General features: G+C 46.9%; 1 pseudogene; it reads left to right on the forward strand.

The window, feature by feature from the left end:
- The first annotated feature begins 2,033 nt into the window (after window positions 1-2,033).
- The window catches only part of LOC133136536 (IgGFc-binding protein-like), a 29,578-nt pseudogene continuing 9,572 nt past the window's right edge, over window positions 2,034-22,039 (forward strand).

Genomic DNA, 22,039 nt, shown 5'->3' on the forward strand with positions numbered 1-22,039 from the left:
ATTGTGGCCTTGCCAATCCGTGTGGGGAATGGATCAAGCACCGCTTCTGTACACCCCTTATTTGCGAGTGCTCACACTGTGGGGAGCATTTTTTTTGGAGGCTGGAAAGGTGGCGTACATAGGCCTAAATGAAACCACAGAAATTGGGGACAAGACTGAATGAACTGGCAGAATAGGCTACTTATCTCGGGTTGGGTGCGCTGGGTACATGATACAGTGGTTCATGCTGTGGTGGTAGTCTACTCCGCAATCATTGTTTTTTTTATCTCATTTTCCGTCAAATACGGAATTGTAACATACTGGAAACGTAACAAGTATTTGTATTATGGATCCAAGCTAGAATCCTATTATTTATTATTTATTTAATATTTGTATTATTCCCCCAGAAGGTAACATGGCGTTAACGTCATCTTCAGTATATGATTCATGATGTAGGCCTGTTATGTAGGCCTGACTTGGCATGTGCAAATGTTTAACATTCGTAAATAGTTTTGTATGCAGTGCTGAAGGCCTTGCAGGTAAACATGTATGCATAACATGGGGGAGATAATTGTTGTTGTTGAATAAAGGGGAGGAACGGACAGCTCAGTGTGTCTGCTTCCATGCCCAGGGTTTGTGGTGTCTGTAAATGGCTTCTGTATGACCATCAGAATGGAGGGCAAATGTGATCTAAGTGACTGAGGAATGGTTTGAGTATCTCAGAAACTGCTGATCTCCAGGGATTTTTACACTCACTAGTCTCGAGAGTTTGCAAAGAATGGTGCATAAAACAAACAAAAAAAATACAGTCAGCACCAGTTCTGCAGACAGAAACGCCTTGTTAATGAGAGACGTCCGAGGAGAAGGAATGCAGAAAACCAATGAGTCTAAAAAGTAGGTCTAATAAATACCTAATAAATTGCTCACTGACTGTATTTTACCATGTCTAATGGGGGCTGATCTGTGGCTGGTTTAAAAAACAACTTTTGGACAGGCTACAGCAGTAGAAGTAGTAGGCACAGAAACACTCTACCCCACCCTAGGACAAAGACCCCACCACCCTTAGGACACAGAGACCCCCCTTACCCCTAGGGCACACACTCTCCGTTCTTAATCTCCCCCCCAACATGGGAATTGAAAGAATACTGCCCATATCTAAAAAATATACCCGTCATCCGCCAGTTGGTTGTCAATGCATGGGTTTTGGAAGTGCTGCATGTGTCTTCACTGCTTAACTCATAATTTCCTCATGCTACTTGGACCCTGTTAATTACCACTTTTGGCTATATTTAATATTATTATTGAAATCCAATGCATTGTCTATTGCAACTATGCAATACATGGGGAATATACACTCAGTGAGCACTTATTTATTAGACTTCTTTTTTAGACTTAGGCATTGGTCTTCTGCTGCTGTAGCCTATCCACTTAGAGGACTGACGCGTTGTGTTCAGAGATACTCTTCTGCATACCACTGTAATGTGTGGTTATTTGCTTTACTGTCACCGTCCTGTCAGCTTCGACCAGTCTGGCCATTCTCCTCTTACCTCTCTCATTAATAACATGTTTTTGCCCACAGAACTGTACTGTATATACCTATTTGAAGTAAGTGAGCCAGGAAGTACTTATAACCAGAGCAACATAATATTAGACATGTAAAGACCTTTATCGAGTATCTGTAGCTGTATAATGCTTTGCCCCTAGAGCAGAAATGCAGTTGTTTATTGGTCTGAACTCAAAGGGAAGCTTCTTAATTCCACTTTGAATAGAGGTGTATTTGACATTGCTCATGTGTTGCTCATATTTGGCGAGTGTTGCTTGTGTGTTTGCTCGATCTCAAGCTCGATCTCAAGTTCAAATAGAAAATGTGTTTCTGCCTTGGTGCCATTCACCTGTGCGTGTGGTGTGTGTTTGCGTGTGTGTTTGTGTGTGGTGTGTTTGCGTGCCGTGTGTGTGTTTGTACATGGGTGTGCGTGTGTTGTGATTGAGATTAGGAATGTGTCAAAAGGTAGTTTGTTCACAGGGCTTACAATAATCATTTGGAAGTGGTGTTTGCGTATTCTGACTGGATGCCAGGGCAAGATTAGAAGTGTATTTAAGGATGGCACCCAAGGTGTCCTGTCATATCAGTGGGCCCTCTTCAAGTGAGTATGGATTCACTTCAGCTGCTGCTGTTTGTCTGATTGCGTGCATCTCTGCCATTGATTTGCAGGAATTGCTACACCTTTACGCAAGAATAATGTTGAACAAATTTTTGTCAGATCATGTGTGACTTAATGTTACTGGACTAGGGTTATAAGTGTTCTTAAATGGTCTGTCTCTTGGTAATAATTGATGATGGACAGGGACATTAACACGTTGTTCATGTGTTTCAGCCATGGGGACCAGATTGTTACTGCCCTGTTTTCTGGTTCTGCTGTCATGTGGTAAGTGAAATATACATGTTTTAAATGGCAGCAGTCTACTGGGTAATCCTGTAAATTCTTATTGTTTAATACTAGTGCTAGTAAACTTGCATAAGGCCCACTTTACCCTATAAGCTCTTTGCTGGACTTGACTATTTCATTGACAAATGAGCCTATTTCATTATTGAAATGGGTTGGTACTCTAACAGTCCGTGAGCATTGGGGGAAATTTAGATTGCGATAAAACAAATAATTTCATTAAAGGCAGCAGGGAAAACGCATAATGGAAGCATTCATAATAATCTCTTTCAAAACTTTTCTGGAAAGAAGGTCATATTTTCTCATGTCTTCTAAGTTTGTGTTGTCATGGTTACCGAAAAGTGTTTCAGATTTTTTCTATGGACATTTTCTATTCTCGGCCAATATTGAACTCGCTCATAAGTGTAGTTTTATGCATTTGGAAATATTATGCCCTGAAAACATGCCAAGGAAATTTATGAACACGTTTGGCCACAAGTGCATTATTGCCGATCAGAGGAGAGTGAAAATCTCATTAAATTTTAATACACACCATTAAAATCACTGAATATCAGCCAATTGAGAGTGGCTTGCAATCTGCTATAATCAACAAAAAACAAAACATTGTTGAACATTTTGAGCAAATAACATTGTACCAGACAATGATTCAGGTGAAATTATATCTTACATACAGTATCTGTTCACTTATTTTTTAGATAGAATAACTTAAGTATCTTTTTTTGAAATCCTGGTTCTGGTGCAATTGGCTTAAGTGTAGTCCAGGGATGGGAGGGTTTCAGTTGGCTGGGATGATCCACTCTCATTGCACACCAGTGACCCTCTCTGCCCGATCAGGCGGCAGTCAGCGTTGTCAATCCAGTAAATCAGTTAAGCTGCATATGAAGTGTTCTCTTCCCACTAAATAATTTGATAATGCGGATGAATATTGACCACGCCGGAATGTTACAATTTATTTGCAAGAAGCCGTCGCATTAGCGCTGTAGACCCATGCCAGGACGGGCATCTCCGAAACGCGGCCAGCCCCTCTCGTTAAACGCAGTTTGGCAAAAAAGAAAACCCGGCCAGCTTCGCATACCTGGGAGCGGAGCACACGCGTGTCTGTGCCCTCCCCGATCGATAGCAGCCACTGCCACACAGGGCAGGATCAATACAGCACATTCCACATTCATTAGGATAAAAAATGGGGAAATGATAAAACAAAAGAAAAAATGGTTAAATGTCTGAAATCACAAACTATTTGTTTGCATTTATTTTGACGAAACGCATTTTTATCTGAATTTCTATGTTATTAATGATTATTTATTATAAATTCTGTTATTAATGAATATGCTATTAAACATTAGTCTCACAAAGTTGTCTGTGCGGAGGTACAGCCACAGAGCAGCAAGGGATCCCACATCCATTTCCACGGATGCGTTCGGAAAAGATTCTGTCACTGCCATCTCACGTGAACATTGATTTCATCGTATATTTTATCCTTTTCATATGGTTTTTTTTGCATCTTAAACTTAAAGGGCATTGATTTGCTGGGGCATAAAAAATGAATTGTAGACCTCTCCTGCAACTAAACTAGACGAGAATGAGATGCAGTTAAGAACTCTGCAATACAAAAAACTTGAATATTGAATTCGGTTACGCAAACTACAGTTCGCCACCATGTTAATTTGTCGATCCCTCTCGCCTCCTCGTCCTTTGAACTGGAACTCTTTAAATAACACGTGGACGGCTGACTGAGAGTACTCCAGCGGTATTTAAACTGAGATTTGGGACCGCGTAATCATTGACTGCTATTGATATTAAACTGCTGTTGTGCCAGAACCATTATCCTTTATCCGTAGTACAGCACAGAAATAATTGAAAATCTCTTTGTGCGACTAATGTAGTGGTACAATCAAACATATTGATTAAAATCCCATTGCAAATCCCACCGTCCGATTGAATTTGAGGCAAGGGGCTTATTTCAGGAGTGCTGATGAATAAATTATTTCTTTATGCTTGTACAGAACTCTGTGTATTGTCTACAGTGGATAGTACAGAACTTATTTTAAAGGAATTATTTGACTTCTCAGTTTCAATCTACAATATTTGTGTGTCTTGACTCACCTCTGTTCTGTCTGTCTTAACTATAATTATTCATTTTTGACAAATGTAATAATGACAAGTTCTGACATTGCATGCAAAACATTTGTCACAAAGTGTTTATTCCACTTGATCTCTATCAGAGATGTACATGTGGTAGAACATGGATTACACTAAGCACTTATGGCACATAGACTTTGAGATTTATTGCTCTTAAAGCTGCTGGCGGCACTACTTTGCAAGTTACTGTAGGACTTTTTGGATTTTTCCATATTAGTGAGAACAGATAGAGTCCATAATTGACGCCTAGCACACAGGCATTTTCTTAAAAATAAAGAAATAAAGAAATAAAAAAGTTCAAAATGAGATTCTTTGCTGTGATTGGCATGGACTAGTAGGGGGCAATGCGGTACATATAATGGCTTGTTATGTTTGTGATCTGTGTAGGCGGTAGGGGCGGTGGCGCGACCTGTAGCGTAGTGGTCAAGGTAAATGACTGGGACACCCAAGGTCGGTTCTAATCCCGGTGTATCCACAATAAGATCCGCACAGCCGTTGGACCCTTGAGCAAGGCCCATAACCCTGCATTGCTCCAGGGGAGGATTGTCTCCTGCTTAGTCTAATCAACTATACGTCACTCTGGATAAGAGCGATAAGTGCCAAATGCCAATAATGTAATGTAATGTAATGGGCTGGGTCATGCTTGGTAATGCAGTTTAATTAATGTGCAATCGTTGCTGTTGTTTGGCACCCCACATACAGTGCGTGCTTTCGCTAATTAACAACATGACTCTGAGGCGAGCGACCCTAGTGCTGTAATGCCACACAGACAGTCAATGCTTTCACCTGCCAATGTGATCGCAACACATTCAATAACCTGCTGTATTTAGGCAAGACGTGACGGACGTGTCTCCATTACTTTGAGCAGGGTCAACAGCTTTTAGATTTTTATTTTTCTGCACATTAATGCAGAAGAATGTGAGGAATGGAAAAAGATAAAGGAAATTGAAAGAGACATTTGATCGTCTTCCTGTACATACTGAACAATTTCTGCTCTACTTTGCCTCATCAGAAAAAAATATTAACAGGGTTTGCTGCTCAGTCACCCTTTCCTGTATTAGTAAAGATTAATAATAATAATCATAATAATAATACAGGGACAATTCAGTACTATGTGCTCACCATCATATCTATGCCATAAAACAAAAATTGGTGTTGCTTGTCAGTACCTAGGGATTCATGATCGTGAGGTAGGAGCCTGATACCACTGCACTACTGCTACTTTTTATAAGCCAGATTTAAAATGGATTTTGTTCTACCTTGTGCTTTCCCCCATTTACAACATATCTGCTTCTGATTGGGGCTGAGTGGGCATTCATTCAACCTCTCTCTGGGTGTCTTGCAGCACTCTGCCATGCTGGGTCTGCCGGGAAAGAGTTTGCCACCGCCTTCATGCAGAACTTACTGCCACGCTATGGGAAAGTCCGCCTCCAGATCCAGATCTCTGCCCTGCACGCCAACACTAAGGTGAAGGTAAGCGTGCCTTCGCTGCATTTCGTCCAGGAGAAGACACTCGGCGCTGGGGAAGGCACCATCATCCAGCTGCCTGCTAACGTGGAGATGGACGGCTCCCAGAGGACACCTAAAACGGTCCGAATCGAGGCCAGCCAGGAAGTGACAGTGGTCTCCCTAAACTTCAGGCAGTACACCGCTGACACCGCGGTGGTCTACCCTGTATCAGAATGGGGGACCAAATACTATATCTTCACTCCCAGCTCCTCCCCCCTGGGGACCTTCAAAGAATTCTCCATCACCAACCACAAGCATCGCAACACGGTCCAGATCTTCCCCCGGGCGCCAGTGCAGTTCCAGGGAAAGCACTATGCCCCCGGCAATAAGATCAGCATAGAGCTGCAGCCTTATGAGAGCATGCAGATCCAGGGCATGCATGACCTAACGGGCAGCCGGGTGCTCTCCACTCTCCCGGTAGCAGTGTCCAGTGGCCACACCTGCACCTGGAAGTTCTCCAAATGCAACCATGTGTACGAGCAGCTGGTGCCTGTCCAGAACTGGGGCAAGAATTTTCTGGTGGCACCCCTGCACTTCCAAGCCCACTATGACAGTGTCTACGTTCAGGCTTCTCAGACCACACGGGTAGTGCTCAAATCAGGCGGCAGGGATAAGGTGCTGTGCCTGAACAAGGGTCAGGCCCAGGAGATCCAGATTACAAAGGACAATGGTGTCCTCATCACCGCCGACCATGGCATCCAAGTCCTTTACCTATTCAACGGGGTCCGTGTAAACCGTGCACTGTTGTATGACCCGTTTCTCATGACCGTGTTGCCCACTGACCGCTTCTGCTCCTCATACACTCTGGACGGGCAAGCTGACTTTGACAACAAGGCCATCTTCCTGGTTCGCAACGATGACGTGGCTGGGCTCAGGTTTGACAACGCCCCCCTGCCCAGGAATGTGGCATTCCAGCGTATAGATGGGACAGAGTTCTCCTGGGCTGAGGTACCCTTCAAGGCTGGAGTGGGCCATCACAGTGCCGCCCACCCCACTGCATCCTTTGGGGTCTACAGCATTGGTGTGAGTCAGAGGAATGGGTATGGAGCCCCAGCAAAATGTGGCCAATCAGGTAGGTCCATCATGCAACCCCAACACCATTCTTCAGCTCTCACCTTAAATGTTCCCTTTAGAGGAGGCTTTTCCAAACCTTTTTCTGATGCAACCCCAAAAGAGTGTTCACAAGTATGCCCCCACACCCCACCCACACACTCAGCTCATGCCTAAGCAATATAGCACAACCTCTCATGGCTTACTGCTTTATTACAGTTCAGTTGTTGTGATGTTCAATATGTACTATACATGTAGTACATCCACATATTTTAAAGATATTTTTTTCCCTCCAAAACAGTTTGGAAACTCCTGTTTTACAGTGAGAGGGGAATCATATCCCTACTCATTATTCTCTTCTAGTGCATTTACAGTCAGGTCCATAAATATTGGGACATCGACACAATTCTCTTGTTGGCTCTATACACCACCACAATGGATTTGAAATGAAACTTACAAGATATGCTTTAACTGCAGACGTTCAGCTTTAATTTGAGGGTATTTACTAAATCAGGTGAACGGTTTAGGAATTACAACAGTTTCTATATGTGCCTCCCACTTTTTAAGGGGCCAAAAGTAATGGGACAATTGGCTGTTCAGCTGTTCCATGGCCAGGTGTGTGTTATTCCCTCATTATCTCATTTACAAGGAGCAGATAAAAGGTCTAGAGTTCATTTCAAGTGTGCTATTTGCATTTGGAATCTGTTGCTGTCAACTCTCAATGTGAGATCCAAAGAGCTGTCACTATCAGTGAAGCAAGCCATCATTAGGCTGAAAAATCAAAACAAACCCATCAGAGAGATAGCAAAAACATTAGGTGTGGCCAAATCAACTGTTTGGAACATTCTTATAATGAAAGAACGCACCGGTGAGCTCAGCAACACCAAAAGACCCGGAAGACCACGGAAAACAACTGTGGTGGATGACAGACGAATTCTTTCCCTGGTGAGGAAAAACCCCTTCACAACAGTTTGCCAGATCAAGAACACTCTCCAGGAGGTAGGTGTATTTGTGTCAAAGTCAACAATCAAGAGAAGACTTCAGCAGAGTGAATACAGAGGGTTCATCACAACATGCAAACCATTGGTGAGCCTCAAAAACAGGAAGACCAGATTAGAGTTTGCCAAACAACATCTAAAAAAGCCTTTACAGTTCTGGAACAACATCCTATGGACAGATGAGACAAAGATCAACTTGTACCAGAATGATGGGAAGAGAAGAGTATGGAGAAGGAAAGGAACTGCTCATGATCCAAAACATACCACCTCATCAGTGAAGCATGGTGGTGGTAGTGTCATGGCGTGGGCATGTATGATTGCCAATGGAACTGGTTCCCTTGTATTTATAGATGATGTGACTGCTGACAAAAGCAGCAGGATGAATTCTGAAGTGGGCAATATTATCTGCTCATATTCAGCCAAATACTTCAGAACTCATTGGACGGCGCTTCACAGTGCAGATGGACAATGACCCAAAGCATACTGCGAAAGCAACCAAAGAGTTTTTTAAGGCAAAGAAGTGGAATGTTATGCAATAGCCAAGTCAATCACCTTACCTGAATCCGATTGAACATGCATTTCACTTGCTGAAGACAAAACTGAAGGGAAAATAACCCCAAGAACAAGCAGGAAGACACCCAGCGTCTGGTGATGTCTATGCGTTCCAGACTTCAGGCTGTAATTGACTGCAAAGAATTTGAAAAGTATAAAAAAGTGAAAGTTTGATTTATGATTGTTAGTTTGTCCCATTACTTTTGGTCCCTTAAAAAGTGGGAGGCACATATAGAAACTGTTGTAATTTCTACACCGTTCACCTGATTTGGATGTAAATACCCTCTTAAAGCTGAAAGTCTGCAGTTAAAGCACATCTTGTTCGTTTCATTTCAAATCCATTGTGGTGGTGTATAGAGCCAAAAAGATGAGAATTGTGTCGATGTCCCAATATTTATGGACCTGACTGTATATGTCATTTATTGAACCAAGCTGTTCAATTAGGAACCCAGGTTTCATTTATTTCTCTAACTCCCTGTCCCTTTCACCCTCTCACTCTCTTGCTCATCTCACTCACTCACTCTCTCTTCCTCTTGTTGGCCCTCTTTATCTCTCCAGGTGCATCGGGCACCTGCTGGGCGATGGGCGACCCCCACTACCGCACATTCGATGGCCGCAAATTCAACTTCATGGGCACCTGCACCTACATCATTGCCAAGAACTGTCAGGCCAATGATGGCCTGCCCCCTTTCCAGGTTGAGACCAAGAACGAGAACCGCGGAAACAGCCGGGTCTCATACGTGGGCCTGGTCACAGTTAAGGTCTACGGAATCACCATCACGGTGGCCCGCTCTGAGAATGGACTTGTTAGGGTAAATATTTCTCATTGCAGCAATGACCCGTTCATTCAAGAGGCTGGGGGGCATGAAGGACTATCACTGTTTCTGGATTTCAGGACAACCAAGAGCTACAGCCCTTAAAAAGTTCAGGAATAATAGCTGAGCACTGATGTTCTTGTGTCTGTATACAAGATGAGTTACTATGGTCTAATCTGAGCCTGAATTGGTGTGTGCATTGTATTATTGAATCGAGCCCAGATAATAGGTCGGAGCTCTCCCACCTGTTTAAGATACTGGTTTTACATATTCAGTTTCTATACGATCATAATGGTTGCTCTGGTTTACAATGTCCTCCAGGTTGACTACAGCCTCTACAGACTCCCGGTGGTACTGGAGCACGATAAGTTGAAGCTGTTCCAGAGGGGCCGGTCTGTGGTGATCGAAACAGATTTTGGCTTGACGGTGCAGTATGACTGGGAGTCTTATGTGGTGGTCACCCTTTCTGGTACCTTTGCCGGCAAGGTGTGTGGCCTGTGCGGCAACTTCAATGGCAACTCCAAAGATGACTTTGCCACGCCCGGCGGCTCCCAGGCGCCCAATGCGGTCGACTTTGGCCGCAGCTGGAAAGTTTGTACCTTTATGTGTACCTTTTCATATTTCTAATTGGCGCATACAAACTCCTTAGCCTATGTGTTTGTCATGCTATTAGCTAACCAGTTGGACAGTAACAAAGTTGAGTCGCCCTGTTGGCATTAGCTTCCCCTCTGTGGCCGTAGCTTTTCTCCAGCTCATCGGTAGCCTTGTGTAGTGTTCTGTAGTTCATGGTGGAGTGGAGCTTTGAGGAACATGGCCTGAACGTTACAGGTTCCAGGCCTGGACAGTGACGCGCTCTGCCGAGACGAATGCTCGGGACAGTGCGAGAAGTGCGAACACAGCCTGCTGAAGCGCTGGGAGGGCAAGGCCTTCTGTGGCCTCATCACGCTCCTTGTGGACGGGCCCTTCCGTCTGTGCCACGCCTCCATCGACCCGCACATCTACTTTGACAACTGCGTGTACGACGTGTGCATGGGCGACGGGCTGAAGCACTTCCTGTGCCAGGCTCTGGAGGGCTACACCAGTGCCTGCCAGGCGGCCGGCATCAAAGTGTTCGACTGGAGAAAGCTTGCTCATTGCCGTGAGTAGCTACGTTTGTCGAAATGTTTATTTGTGGGACCTCTATATCATCCTTCTGTGTTGTAGCTTAGCCTTTCCTGTTGCGGTTCGCTCTGTTACGGTGCTTGTAGTGCGTATTTTTGCTTACTGTTGATTGCCTTAATTGCTTTGGCGATGGCTTCGGACGAAAGTAGAATGAATAAGTGACATGCCGCAGTAAATTCCAACCCAACAACGGAGGTTCAAAACTTTTGTTTTGATTGGTTCCTGTTGGTTAACCCCCCCTCCCAGCTGCCAAGTGTCCGGCACACAGCCACTATGAGCTGTGTGGGCCCGCCTGCCCGGCCACCTGTGCGGACCCCACCGCCCCCTCCAATTGCCGGGCCGGCTGTGTGGAGAGCTGCACCTGCGATGCCGGATATGTCCTGAGCGGGGGCAAATGCATACCCTCGCGGAGCTGCGGCTGCCCTTACGAGGGCCGGCATGTCCCGCCCGGAGAGTCCTTCTGGGGCGACAAGGCCTGCCGAAAACGGTGCTACTGCAATCCCGTCAAAAACCAGGTGCACTGCAAGGACACCGGCTGCAAGGCCGGGCAGCAGTGCCAGGTGGTGAAGGGCATTAGGGACTGCCACCCCGTCTCCCACAGCACCTGTTCCGCCACCGGAGACCCCCACTACCTCACCTTCGACGGGCGTCGCTACGACTTCCAGGGCACCTGCGTGTACCAGCTGGTGGGCGTCTGCTCCAAAGACCCTGACCTTGTGCCCTTCGAGGTGCTGGTGCAGAACGACTTCCGGGGCAGCAGGGTGGTATCGTACACCAAGCTGGTGGAGGTCAAAGTGTACGGCCTGAGCGTCGTCATCAGCAGAGGGAACAGAGGGAAGGTCCTGGTGAGTCCTTTTTCTTTGGGGTTTGGGAGCAAGCAAATTCTTTCACATCGTACAAAAATACTGCATCATATCATGCTGCTAACATTAACCTTCTTAAGCCGACTAAATTAAAATATAATTATCCGGTTAAAAAGCAATGACTTATTCTCTTCAGTTTGTGTTCATTCATAAGCCAACCGTCCATGGGCTAATGATGTGTGGAATTCTTCTGATCATTTTTCCCCCCCTTGCAGGTAAATGGAGAGCTCACCCACTTGCCCGTGTACCTGGAAGATGGCAAGGTGTACATCTACAAGAGCGGCTGGTACGCAGTGGTCAAGACCAACTTTGGGCTGAAGGTGTCATTTGACTGGAACAGCGCGGTCCACGTCACCCTCCCCAGCACCTACAGGGACGCCGTGTGCGGCCTGTGCGGTAACTACAATGGCAGAAAACAGGACGACCTGATGGAGAAGGGTGGCAAGGTCACGACCAGCGCCACCGATTTCGGCAGGAGCTGGCGCGTGGCGGAGATCCCGGGCTGCGTCCACGGCTGCAAGGGTGCCTGCCCCGACTGCGACATCACACAGAAGCGGCAGTACGAGACCAACGCTTTCTGCGGCCTCCTGCGTGAACCCAAGGGGCCCTTCCGCGACTGCCACGCCAAGGTGGACCCTGCCGGGGCCTTTGAGGACTGCGTCTACGACGTCTGCCTCTACAAGGGCCGGAAGGACGCGCTGTGCAAGGCTATCACCGACTACACCACGGCCTGCCAGGAGAGCGGGGCCAAGGTCTACCCCTAGCGCTCTGAAAAGTTCTGCCGTGAGTGTTCTGGCCATAGGGGCGCATCCCCTTTATTGTCAATGGTTGCCATTTATACAGCACCTTTATCCAAAGGGCTGTACAATTGATGCCTCTCATTCACCCATTAATACACATGCTCACACTCACTCACCAACAGCGACTGGCTGCGATGCTAGGCACCAACCAGCTCATCAGGAGCATTCAGGGGTTAGGTCTCTTGCTCAGGGACACATCGAACACAACCCTCCGACTGTCCGATGACTGCTCTAAGCCAGTCATCTGATGTCAGTATTTTAGATTCATGTGTGACCCAATACTGACTAACACTTGCTTGTTAGCCAGATTAGACAAATCAAACCACGGCGACCTTGGTGAAAATGGACTCTCCATTTCATATAAAATGTCATTTTTCATTTTGAAAATGCAATTCCTCCCATCCCTCAGCTACCAAATGCCAATCGAACAGCCACTATGAGGTGTGCAGCACCGGCTGCCCAACCACCTGTCAGAGCCTATCCCCACCCCTGGGCTGCGATTCACTGTGCCAGGAGGGCTGTACCTGTGATGAGGGCTTCATCCTGAGACCGGAGACCGTTGCGTGCCCTTCTCCCAGTGCGGCTGTGCCTACGGCGACCGCTACTACCGCATCGGCGATGTCTTCTACCCCAACGGGAAGTGCAACGAGGAGTGCACCTGTATGAAGGACGGAGAGGTAGGACTCGGAGGGGGATGGGGGGGTGTGCACTGTCCGCTAAAGAAGCTATAGAAGACAAAGGCAAACATTATTCCATTGCATTAGCAAATCTTGAAATGAGTCAAAACTGTCTGACCGCAAAATGTTATTCTTGTTTAGCAAAAAGCTAAAATAAATAGTCTAAAGGCTGCCCAGCCCTGTTCCTGGAGATCTGTTGTCCTGTTGCTTTTCATTTCAACCCTCAGTGCAACTCAATGAGTTATCTAGCTGTTGAATAAGGTGTGTTTGTTAGGGTTGGAGTGAAAGCCTTTAGAACAGTAGATCTCCAGAAACAGGGTTTGGCGGCCCTAGGTTAGAGTATACAAAACATACTCCTTTGTGAGAATAAGTCCTCAGAAGGAAGGTCCTTGAAAGAAAGTGTGTGTGGCTTCACTGAAGGTCTTTGGAAAGTCCTTGGATTTTTACATTAAAAACACTGTTGAATCCTGATCAAATTTACTTTGATAATTCAGCAGTTTTCATTACCGGCAACTCAAAATGCTTCAGAAACTAATACAGAATATAGTGACTATTATGAGTAAAGTTTGTACAAAATAAAATAAGATCGAGAAAGTTTAGAGAGACTCTGCCTTTTGACTAGCCATTTCACTGCTACATAAAACACCATCTTGTCAGCCTCAATTGTACACCTGTTACGGCACTTAGCCTTATGTCGCCAGGTGATGCTATGGCTGCTACTATCAACAGCCTGGTGCCGTCTCTGCCCGTAAATGTTTTTGAGTGCGCTGGACGATAACGCCTTCATGTAAACGCCGGCAGGTGGTGTGCAAGGAGTTCTCCTGCGGGCCCAATGAGAAGTGTGAGGTGGCGAACGGGGTGCGGAAGTGCCAGCCCGTGGGCTCAGGAGTTTGCGTGGCATCCGGCGACCCCCACTACACCTCCTTCGACGGGCGTCACTTCGACTTCCAGGGAACCTGCACCTACACGCTGGCCAAGGGCTGCAGCCTGGAGGGAACACACCTGGTGGCCTTCTCCGTGCAGGTGCAGAACGAGAGGTGGACACCGGCCTGGTGGAAGAGGGTGTCCGTCACTGAGCTGGTGGCCGTTGAGGTCTACGGCTACACGCTGATCATGCGGGAGAACACTCCGGGCGTTCTGGTGAGGGAGAGAGCAGCCCTTGGACTGCCTTGCGCAGGGTCTTGGCTTCTGAGTTATTTCGATGTTTTCATATTATTTTTAAATAAATGGATTTAAGCTGATCTAATTGTGTGACTAGATTACATTTTGATGGGCTGAAGGGCCTCTTCTTTTCATTACATACTCTAGTTTTAGGTTATTTTACAAGCCTTGGATGAACTTGAAAGCCCATCTCCCAAAACACCTAATTTGCTTGATGTTGTTTTTTGTATTGTACTTGTGCTGTATTTCATTATAATTCATTAAGTCTTAAGTTCCAAGTGCAATTTGGCAGCTGCCCCTGTCAGAAACAAGAATCCAGGTAGAACAATTGACCAGCTCAGCTGCAGTGACATTTGATAATACAGACCGACAGCTGTGAATTAATTCAGGAGAAATCAAATTGTACTGTACTTAACAGTTACAATCCCCTCCCACCCAAACCAGGTCAATGGTGTGTTGAACAATCTACCGCTGAATCTGAATGACGGGAAGGTGGTAGTCTACCAGGAGGGCAAACACTACACCCTGAAGACCAGATTTGGCCTCGTCGTGACCTACGACCTCGTGTACCATGTCACCGTCACCGTCCCGGGCAACTACCGCGGGAAGACCTGTGGCCTGTGCGGCAACTTCAACGGAAACAAGAATGACGAGTACCGCCTACCCAATGGAAGGCTCAGCATGGACGTCAACGCCTTCGGGGCTGCGTGGAAGGTGGCCATCCCAGGGGTGGTCTGCGACGACGGCTGCTCTGGCAACAAGTGCCCCACGTGCAACCCCAAGCAGAAGGCCATCTTCCAGAAGCCCAGCTACTGCGGCATCCTCAGCGATCCCAAGGGGCCCTTCGCCGCCTGCCACGCCAAGCTGGACCCTGAACCCTACTACGCCGACTGCATCTTCGACATCTGCACGTCCAACGGCGACCGCAAGGTGCTGTGCGACAGTGCCGCGTCCTACGCGCTCAACTGCCGCATCGCCGGCGTCGACGTCAAGAGCTGAAGGAGCCCCTCCTTCTGCCGTAAGCGTGACCGCGCCTGAGCCCAGCATTCTGAGCTGTCTGTCTGAATGCTGTCTCACCTGCATATTCCTTTAATGGTTCATCATATGCATTAATGTAGTCTCGTAACTGAAACCTATAATGTAAGCTCAAGCAAAGAAATTCAAAAAACAATGAATGAAGTTGGGCGGCACGGATGGTAGAGTGAGTAGCACTGCCTCCTCACAGCAAGGAGGTCCTGGGTTTGAATCCCGGTTGGCCGGGACCTGTCTGTGTGGAGTTGCATATTCTCCCCGTGTTTGCTTGGGTTCCCTCCACGTACTCCAGTTTCCTCCCACAGTCAAAGGACATGCAGGTAATGGTGTGTGTGCCCTGCGATGGACTGGCAACCTGTCCAGGGTGTATTCCTGCCTTTCGCCCAATGTATGCTGGGATAGGCTCCAGCCCCCCTGCAACCCTGTTCAGGATAAGCGGGTTAAGATGATGATGATGATGATGATGATGGATGGATGAATTTTAGGTTGATTCGTTCTCTCTGGAGAAGGATTTCCCTGTAACGCTAGAAAGCGTGATTCACGTTCAGCCTGTGGACTCTCTGAGTGTCTCCACGTTCAGCCTGTGGACTCTCTGAGTGTCTCCACGTTCAGCCTGTGGACTCTCTGAGTGTCTCCACGTTCAGCCTGTGGACTCTCTGAGTGTCTCCACGTTCAGCCTGTGGACTCTCTGAGTGTCTCCACGTTCAGCCTGTGGACTCTCTGAGTGTCTCCACGTTCAGCCTGTGGACTCTCTGAGTGTCTCCACGTTCAGCCTGTGGACTCTCTGAGTGTCTCCACGTTCAGCCTGTGGACTCTCTGAGTGTCTCCACGTTCTCCCCCTGCAGCAATGTCCTGCCCGCCTCACAGCCACCACGAGGTGTGTGCGGACACCTGTGCCAACGCCTGCCCCGGCCTGGCGGAGGTCGCGCAGTGCCCCAGCACCTGCACCGAAGGCTGTGAGTGTGACGCTGGCTACCTGTTCAACGGCGAGAGCTGTATCCAGGAGGACCAGTGCGGCTGCTATGACAACGGACGCAGCTACAAGGTGGGTATCAGTCCTGATACATCAGCGTCAGAATCTTCTTTTCATTTGTGATCTCAGGTCTTAAAGGGTTAAGCCTGTGTCTGGCTGGGTTTTTGCTAGGGAGCCTCTCTAGACCACCAGGGACACGGTGAGTGTTTATAGAGCAGTGGACATCACTCCTGGTTCTGGAGAGCCGCAGGGTGTGCTGGCTTTTGTTCTTACTCAGCACTTAATTGATCAATTAAAGCCGTCAATTACACAGTTAACTCACCTCACCTGGTTTCTTGGGTCTGAATTGGTTGCTGATATTAAGGCAAGAGCAAAAACAAAAACCAGCACACCCTGTGGCTTTCCAGGACCAGTGGTGAGGACCATTGCTATAGAGCCTGTGGCATTGTGGATCCAGGGTGTGTGAGTCATGTGATCACTGTTGTTCTTGTGCGGGTTGCCTCAGGCAGGGGAGGTGGTGTACGATGACGACTGCAAGCAGAAGTGCACGTGCGACGCCCTTAAAGGTCTGACCTGCCAGGCTCACACCTGCCCCAGCGGAACCAAGTGTCTGGTCAGGAAGGGGGTGAAGGCATGCTTCAATACAGGCAAGATCCCCTGCTCGTACACTCCGTCATACATCCATACGTCCATACGTCCTGACCCTGCATCACATTAACAGTTCAGCACTCATAGTCATGGGCGTGCATTGGAGGTTGCAGGTGCAAGTCCTATGTGGTCGTACTGCTGTGGCACTCTTCAGCAAGGAGCATAACCTGAATAGTGTCTGTCAATATTTACCTGTATGAATGAAATATTTCTACAAAATTCAATCACTTTAAGGACATTAGATACACAAATGTAGAATGTTCTATTGAGGTCTAACCGCAACTTCAATGCAAATGAAAGTTTTGAAACTGAAGTGCTGTGTTTCTAGTGGAGGGAAAACCTGTCTAGGCATGTGCATGAGCTATTTTAATGAAGTTTTTTTTTTTTTAAATGGCTCAAGATCGTAGGATTTATTTGGCCCTGTTGAATGCACTCATACATAAGGGTGAATTTTAAAAGGCTCTTTACAAAATTAATCACAATTATATGCATTCTGAAATACTCACAAATTTAGAGAGGGTTTTCCTGTATTACTGCTGTAGTGAGCTTCACCTATATTATTTACCCTATCATGCATTTTTATTTGTTTTTGTGTTTTGTTTGAGTAAGACTAACATTGAGCATTAAGGTACCTAGTGATGGGATTCTCTGCTTGACTTTTAAACATCTTGTAAAGAGCCCTTTGGCGATTGTATCAGACATCTTGACTGAAGCACAGCATAAGCAAAGCCCTGCACATGTGATATAAATCGTGTAAACATCCATTATTTTAATAGTTCATTTTAATCTTTTTTTTTTTTTTTTTTTAATAATTTTTTTCATTTTCATCAGAGGCCCTGTGTTGAAAAGTAGCCTTGTCTTTGTGTGCTATCTGAGATTTGACACTTGTCTTGATTATGTCGTGATAATGTGTCAGCGTTTCGAAATTAGTACGAAAGTGTTGTCAGACACCGATTACCCCTGCTATTGTCAAGAGGACTGGTTCAGTGCTCAGTAGACTGTACAGTTGTGTGCAAAATAAATCATCAAATGATTTAAAAAGATAATTAAATGATTAAAAATGTGTCAGAAAAGCTGCAGCTCCCCGAGACCTGATCTGTGTATTAAATATTTAACGAGCAGAACGAGAAGAGACTCGCTTTTTTCTCTCAATGTATGTGGCGCCAGCTTCCGAATGTTTCACTGTATTCATTCCTAACAAATGGCCGAAGGCTGAAAACGCGCGATCTGGCGTAAAGGTGGTAATCTCTCTCTCAGATCCCTGCAAGGACGCCAAGTGCCGGGTGAAGGAGACGTGCCGGGTGGAGAAGGGCGAGGCCGTGTGCGTGCCCCAGTACCACGGGACGTGCTGGGCCTGGGGCGACCCCCACTACCACACCTTCGACGGGCTCAACTTTGACTTCCAGGGCACCTGCAAGTACACCGTCTCGCAGACCTGCGGGGCCAACGTGGCCGGCCTGGTGCCCTTCTCCATCCAGGAGCGCAACGACAACCGTGGCAGCACCGCCGTCTCCTTCGTCAGGGAGGTGGACGTCACCGTCTACGGCTACACCTTTACCCTGGTCAAGCACCAGTACGGCCGAGTCATGGTAAGGGCAAGAGACACGACGCCCTCTGACGTGATTATTCCGGGAATAATGGCTGCCTTCAAAACCACATACCTGGAATACTACTCGTACTGTATTGCAATGTAAATCAGCCTGAGATTCAGTATGAGTAGTGTGTCGAGAAGGCCTGCTGGGATTTGGATTTATTGCTGAACGTTCTCTCCTGGTTTCAGCCATTTCAACTCTTTGATAGGTATGTTCATGATGTATGGGAGTCTTCTGTGTTTGGTTCACACACGTAGCATCTGAAAATTAAGGTGTATTTTGCTCTAATCAAGAAAAAAGTGTAGATCAAAATAAAAAATGACAATAATAATAATAATTCAGACATATTTAAATGAAAAGTTCATTATTATTGAGAATGTCTATTGATTGTTCATACCTTTGATCAATCAGCACCTGGAAATGGGATAAATGGCAATGTTAAAGCATTACGCTACAGGCCTGCCATAGCAGGTTTTTACTACTTCTAGTAGTTATGTACAGGTCACAGGTGAATGAATCCAGTCAAGAATGCATGTTCATTTAATGCACTTGTTTTTAGAAATGCATAGGCTTGATTTTATTTATATTTTAGTTGTGCAGTTTGTTTTGGAAAATGAACATCCTGTCCAAATATGCATGAACATAAATGTTTGACTGGAACAAATCCAAAAATCCCTTTCAACTGGTTTTAATGTTTTAGAAGGCAGTTTTCTTTGGGATATCTCTGAACACTTGAGCACTTGTATTCCTTTCATTCAGGGTCTAAAGGAATTCACATTTTTTAGAGATATAATTTATTCAGACAGAATATGTCTGACTACTAGAGGAGACGAGTGGCTTCAATATTCTCAGCTTTCGTTATTAATTTATAAGACATTTCCCTCGTTTATAACATAAGGTCATAAGGTCTTCTTTCCACTACTAACAGTAAGAGTTTAATTTCTAATATTTATAAAATGCCATATATTATTAAGCCTTGTGAGGTAACTGACAGTTTTCTTTTCTGTTAATACAACACAACTAAACTGACTTTTTCTGTCTGTGCTTGACGTAATGGGTAATGTGTAGTCTGAGATAAATCTTTGTCTGTTGATTTCTGTGTTTGTGGAACAGGTCTCTCTTGTAAAAGAGGTCTTGATCTCAATGAGACCATTCGTTTAAAAAAAGGAATAATAATAATCATAAAGAAATATGAGTTGAGTTTGAAGGAACGTGGCAACCCTGTGTGTCTCCCAGCTGGATAACGAGGTGCAGAACCTGCCCCTCCAAATGGACCGGGACCTGGTGACGGTGACCCAGCGCGGGCGCACGGCGGTTCTGCAGACCAACTTCGGGCTGCGCGTCACCTACGACTGGAACTGGAAGCTGGTCATCGAGCTCCCCAGCAGCTACTACGACAGCGTGTGCGGCCTGTGCGGGAACTTCAACGGCGACCGCAAGGACGAGCTGCACAACCCCGCCGGCAAGCCCGTGGCCTCCGTCATCGACTGGGGCAAGAGCTGGAGGGTGCCCGACCCCCAGGACCCCAACTGCTGGGACCAGTGCCAGGCGGGCTGCCCCACCTGCGACCATAACCAGCGCAAGCTCTACGAGACGGAGGCGCTCTGCGGCGCGCTCACCAACAAGGTGGACGGCGTGTTCAAGAGCTGCCACGACAAGCTGGACCCGCGGGCCTTCATGGAGAACTGCGTCTACGACATGTGCCTGCACAAGGGTGATAAGAAGATGCTGTGCCAAGCGCTGGAGTCCTACAGCGAGATGTGTCTGCAGGAGGGGGTCGTCATCAAGGGCTGGAGGACCAAGTTCGGCTGCCGTGAGTGCTGGGGCGTCTGGGGACACTTTATTTGAACGTCTCGCCATAAGGCTGACATAACACTCTCATACAAATGGCATAACAGCTGATGTCAGGTTATGTGTAATGATATAAATCCGTCATAATTTTATCTGTAAATTTCAACATCAACAACGTTAATCAACATCCTTCTTAACATTTACCGATAAAAGTATAAGTTTTATGTCATTTGACATCAACTGACATCAGCTGTAATGCTTTCTTGTGACAGCTGTTGTGTCATGTGTATAACAGTGTTATGTCAGCCTTATGGCGAGGGGTTCAAGTGCAGTGTCATCAATTATTCATATGGGGGGTAATACAGGAAGACTGTCCACATTCAGTTTGAGTATTTGTAGCACAAACTCAACTAAAAGCTTTTGGATTGGAATGAGAGCCAGTTTTTCTTTCATTGCTCCATTCAACGGAGAAGTGAAATGTAGGATGGTTGTTTTCCTTTTTAATGTCAGTCCTTGAAATGGTACACAGAAGGTTTTAGTTACTACTTATTTGGAGCAGAATGCCTTTTGGAAGAAAGTGATATATTCAGAAATGTTGGCAGTAATATCCACATTTATCTCTGATAGCTGGCATGTTGACCTTACAAATTCTGTCATAGCCAAGAACTCAAATATCTGCTCTCTGAAGATTTTTCATTGAATTTATTGGTTGTATTTTTTACTGGACTGAGTTAATGTGGGATTTACCCCACCTGGTGTCCTAATCCCAGCAGGGCATGAAATGAAGCTTTTTCACCCACTGTCTAGAGTCGATTCTAAAATGTCATCCATTTTCAACAATTAACAGCCACGCCACCTTTGACAAAGTAACGCAACCTGGCCGGTTACCTGCCAAAATGGCTGCTAGAGTAGGAAATCATCCCAGCCACAATCAAAACGGCGGGTGTAAATCCCATCCGCTGAAGTGCTCCTTGTTCCCGCAGCCATGAGCTGCCAGCCCCACAGTCACTACGAGGAGTGCGCCAGCCCCTGCCCGCTGACCTGCCCGTTCACGGACGGCGACCGCCCGGCCTGCAAGGCGCTGTGCTCGGAGGGCTGCGCGTGCGACAAGGGCTACGCCCTGAGCGCGGGGAAGTGCGTGCCCGAGAAGGCGTGCGGCTGCTCCTACCAGGGCCGCTACTACGAGCCGGGGCAGAGCTTCTGGGCCGATGGGGGCTGCCACCAGCTGTGCGTGTGCGACGCCGCCCTGCGCATTGTGGTGTGTCGCCCCGAGGGCTGCAAGGCCACGGAGCGCTGCGCGCTGGAGGGCGGGGTGCGGGCCTGCCGCCCCCTCAGCTACTCCACCTGCTCGGCCGCCGGGGACCCCCACTACCTCACCTTCGACGGGCGCCGCTTCAACTTCCAGGGCACCTGTGTGTACCAGCTGGCGGCGCTGTGCTCCAAGGACCCCAGCCTGGCCGCGTTCGAGGTGACGGTGCAGAACGACCACCGCGGGAGCAAGGCCGTGTCCTACACCAAGGTGGTGACGGTGAAGGTGTACGGCGTCACCGTCACCATCAGCAAGGACTACCGCTTCAAGATCCTGGTGAGAGAGCCTTTCTGTGTCTGCTACCTACTTAACCTCCTCTAATCGATCACAGGTTCCGCCATTTTCTCCTAATTACAAAATCGCTGAGGCTACACTTGTTTTGCGAGACTCATTTGAATGGTCTGTTAAGAGGCACCTCAGGGGGGTTGCTTTGGCTGATAATTATTTAAATGGAATCTCCAGGGGTCTGGCCAAATGGAAGCAGCTGCTGAAATATTAAAATGATTAATTTGCACCTTTTTTTAAGGGCCGAACAGCTTCATCTGC

Source organism: Conger conger, chromosome 1, assembly GCF_963514075.1.
Source record: "Conger conger chromosome 1, fConCon1.1, whole genome shotgun sequence".
NCBI lineage: Eukaryota > Metazoa > Chordata > Actinopteri > Anguilliformes > Congridae > Conger > Conger conger.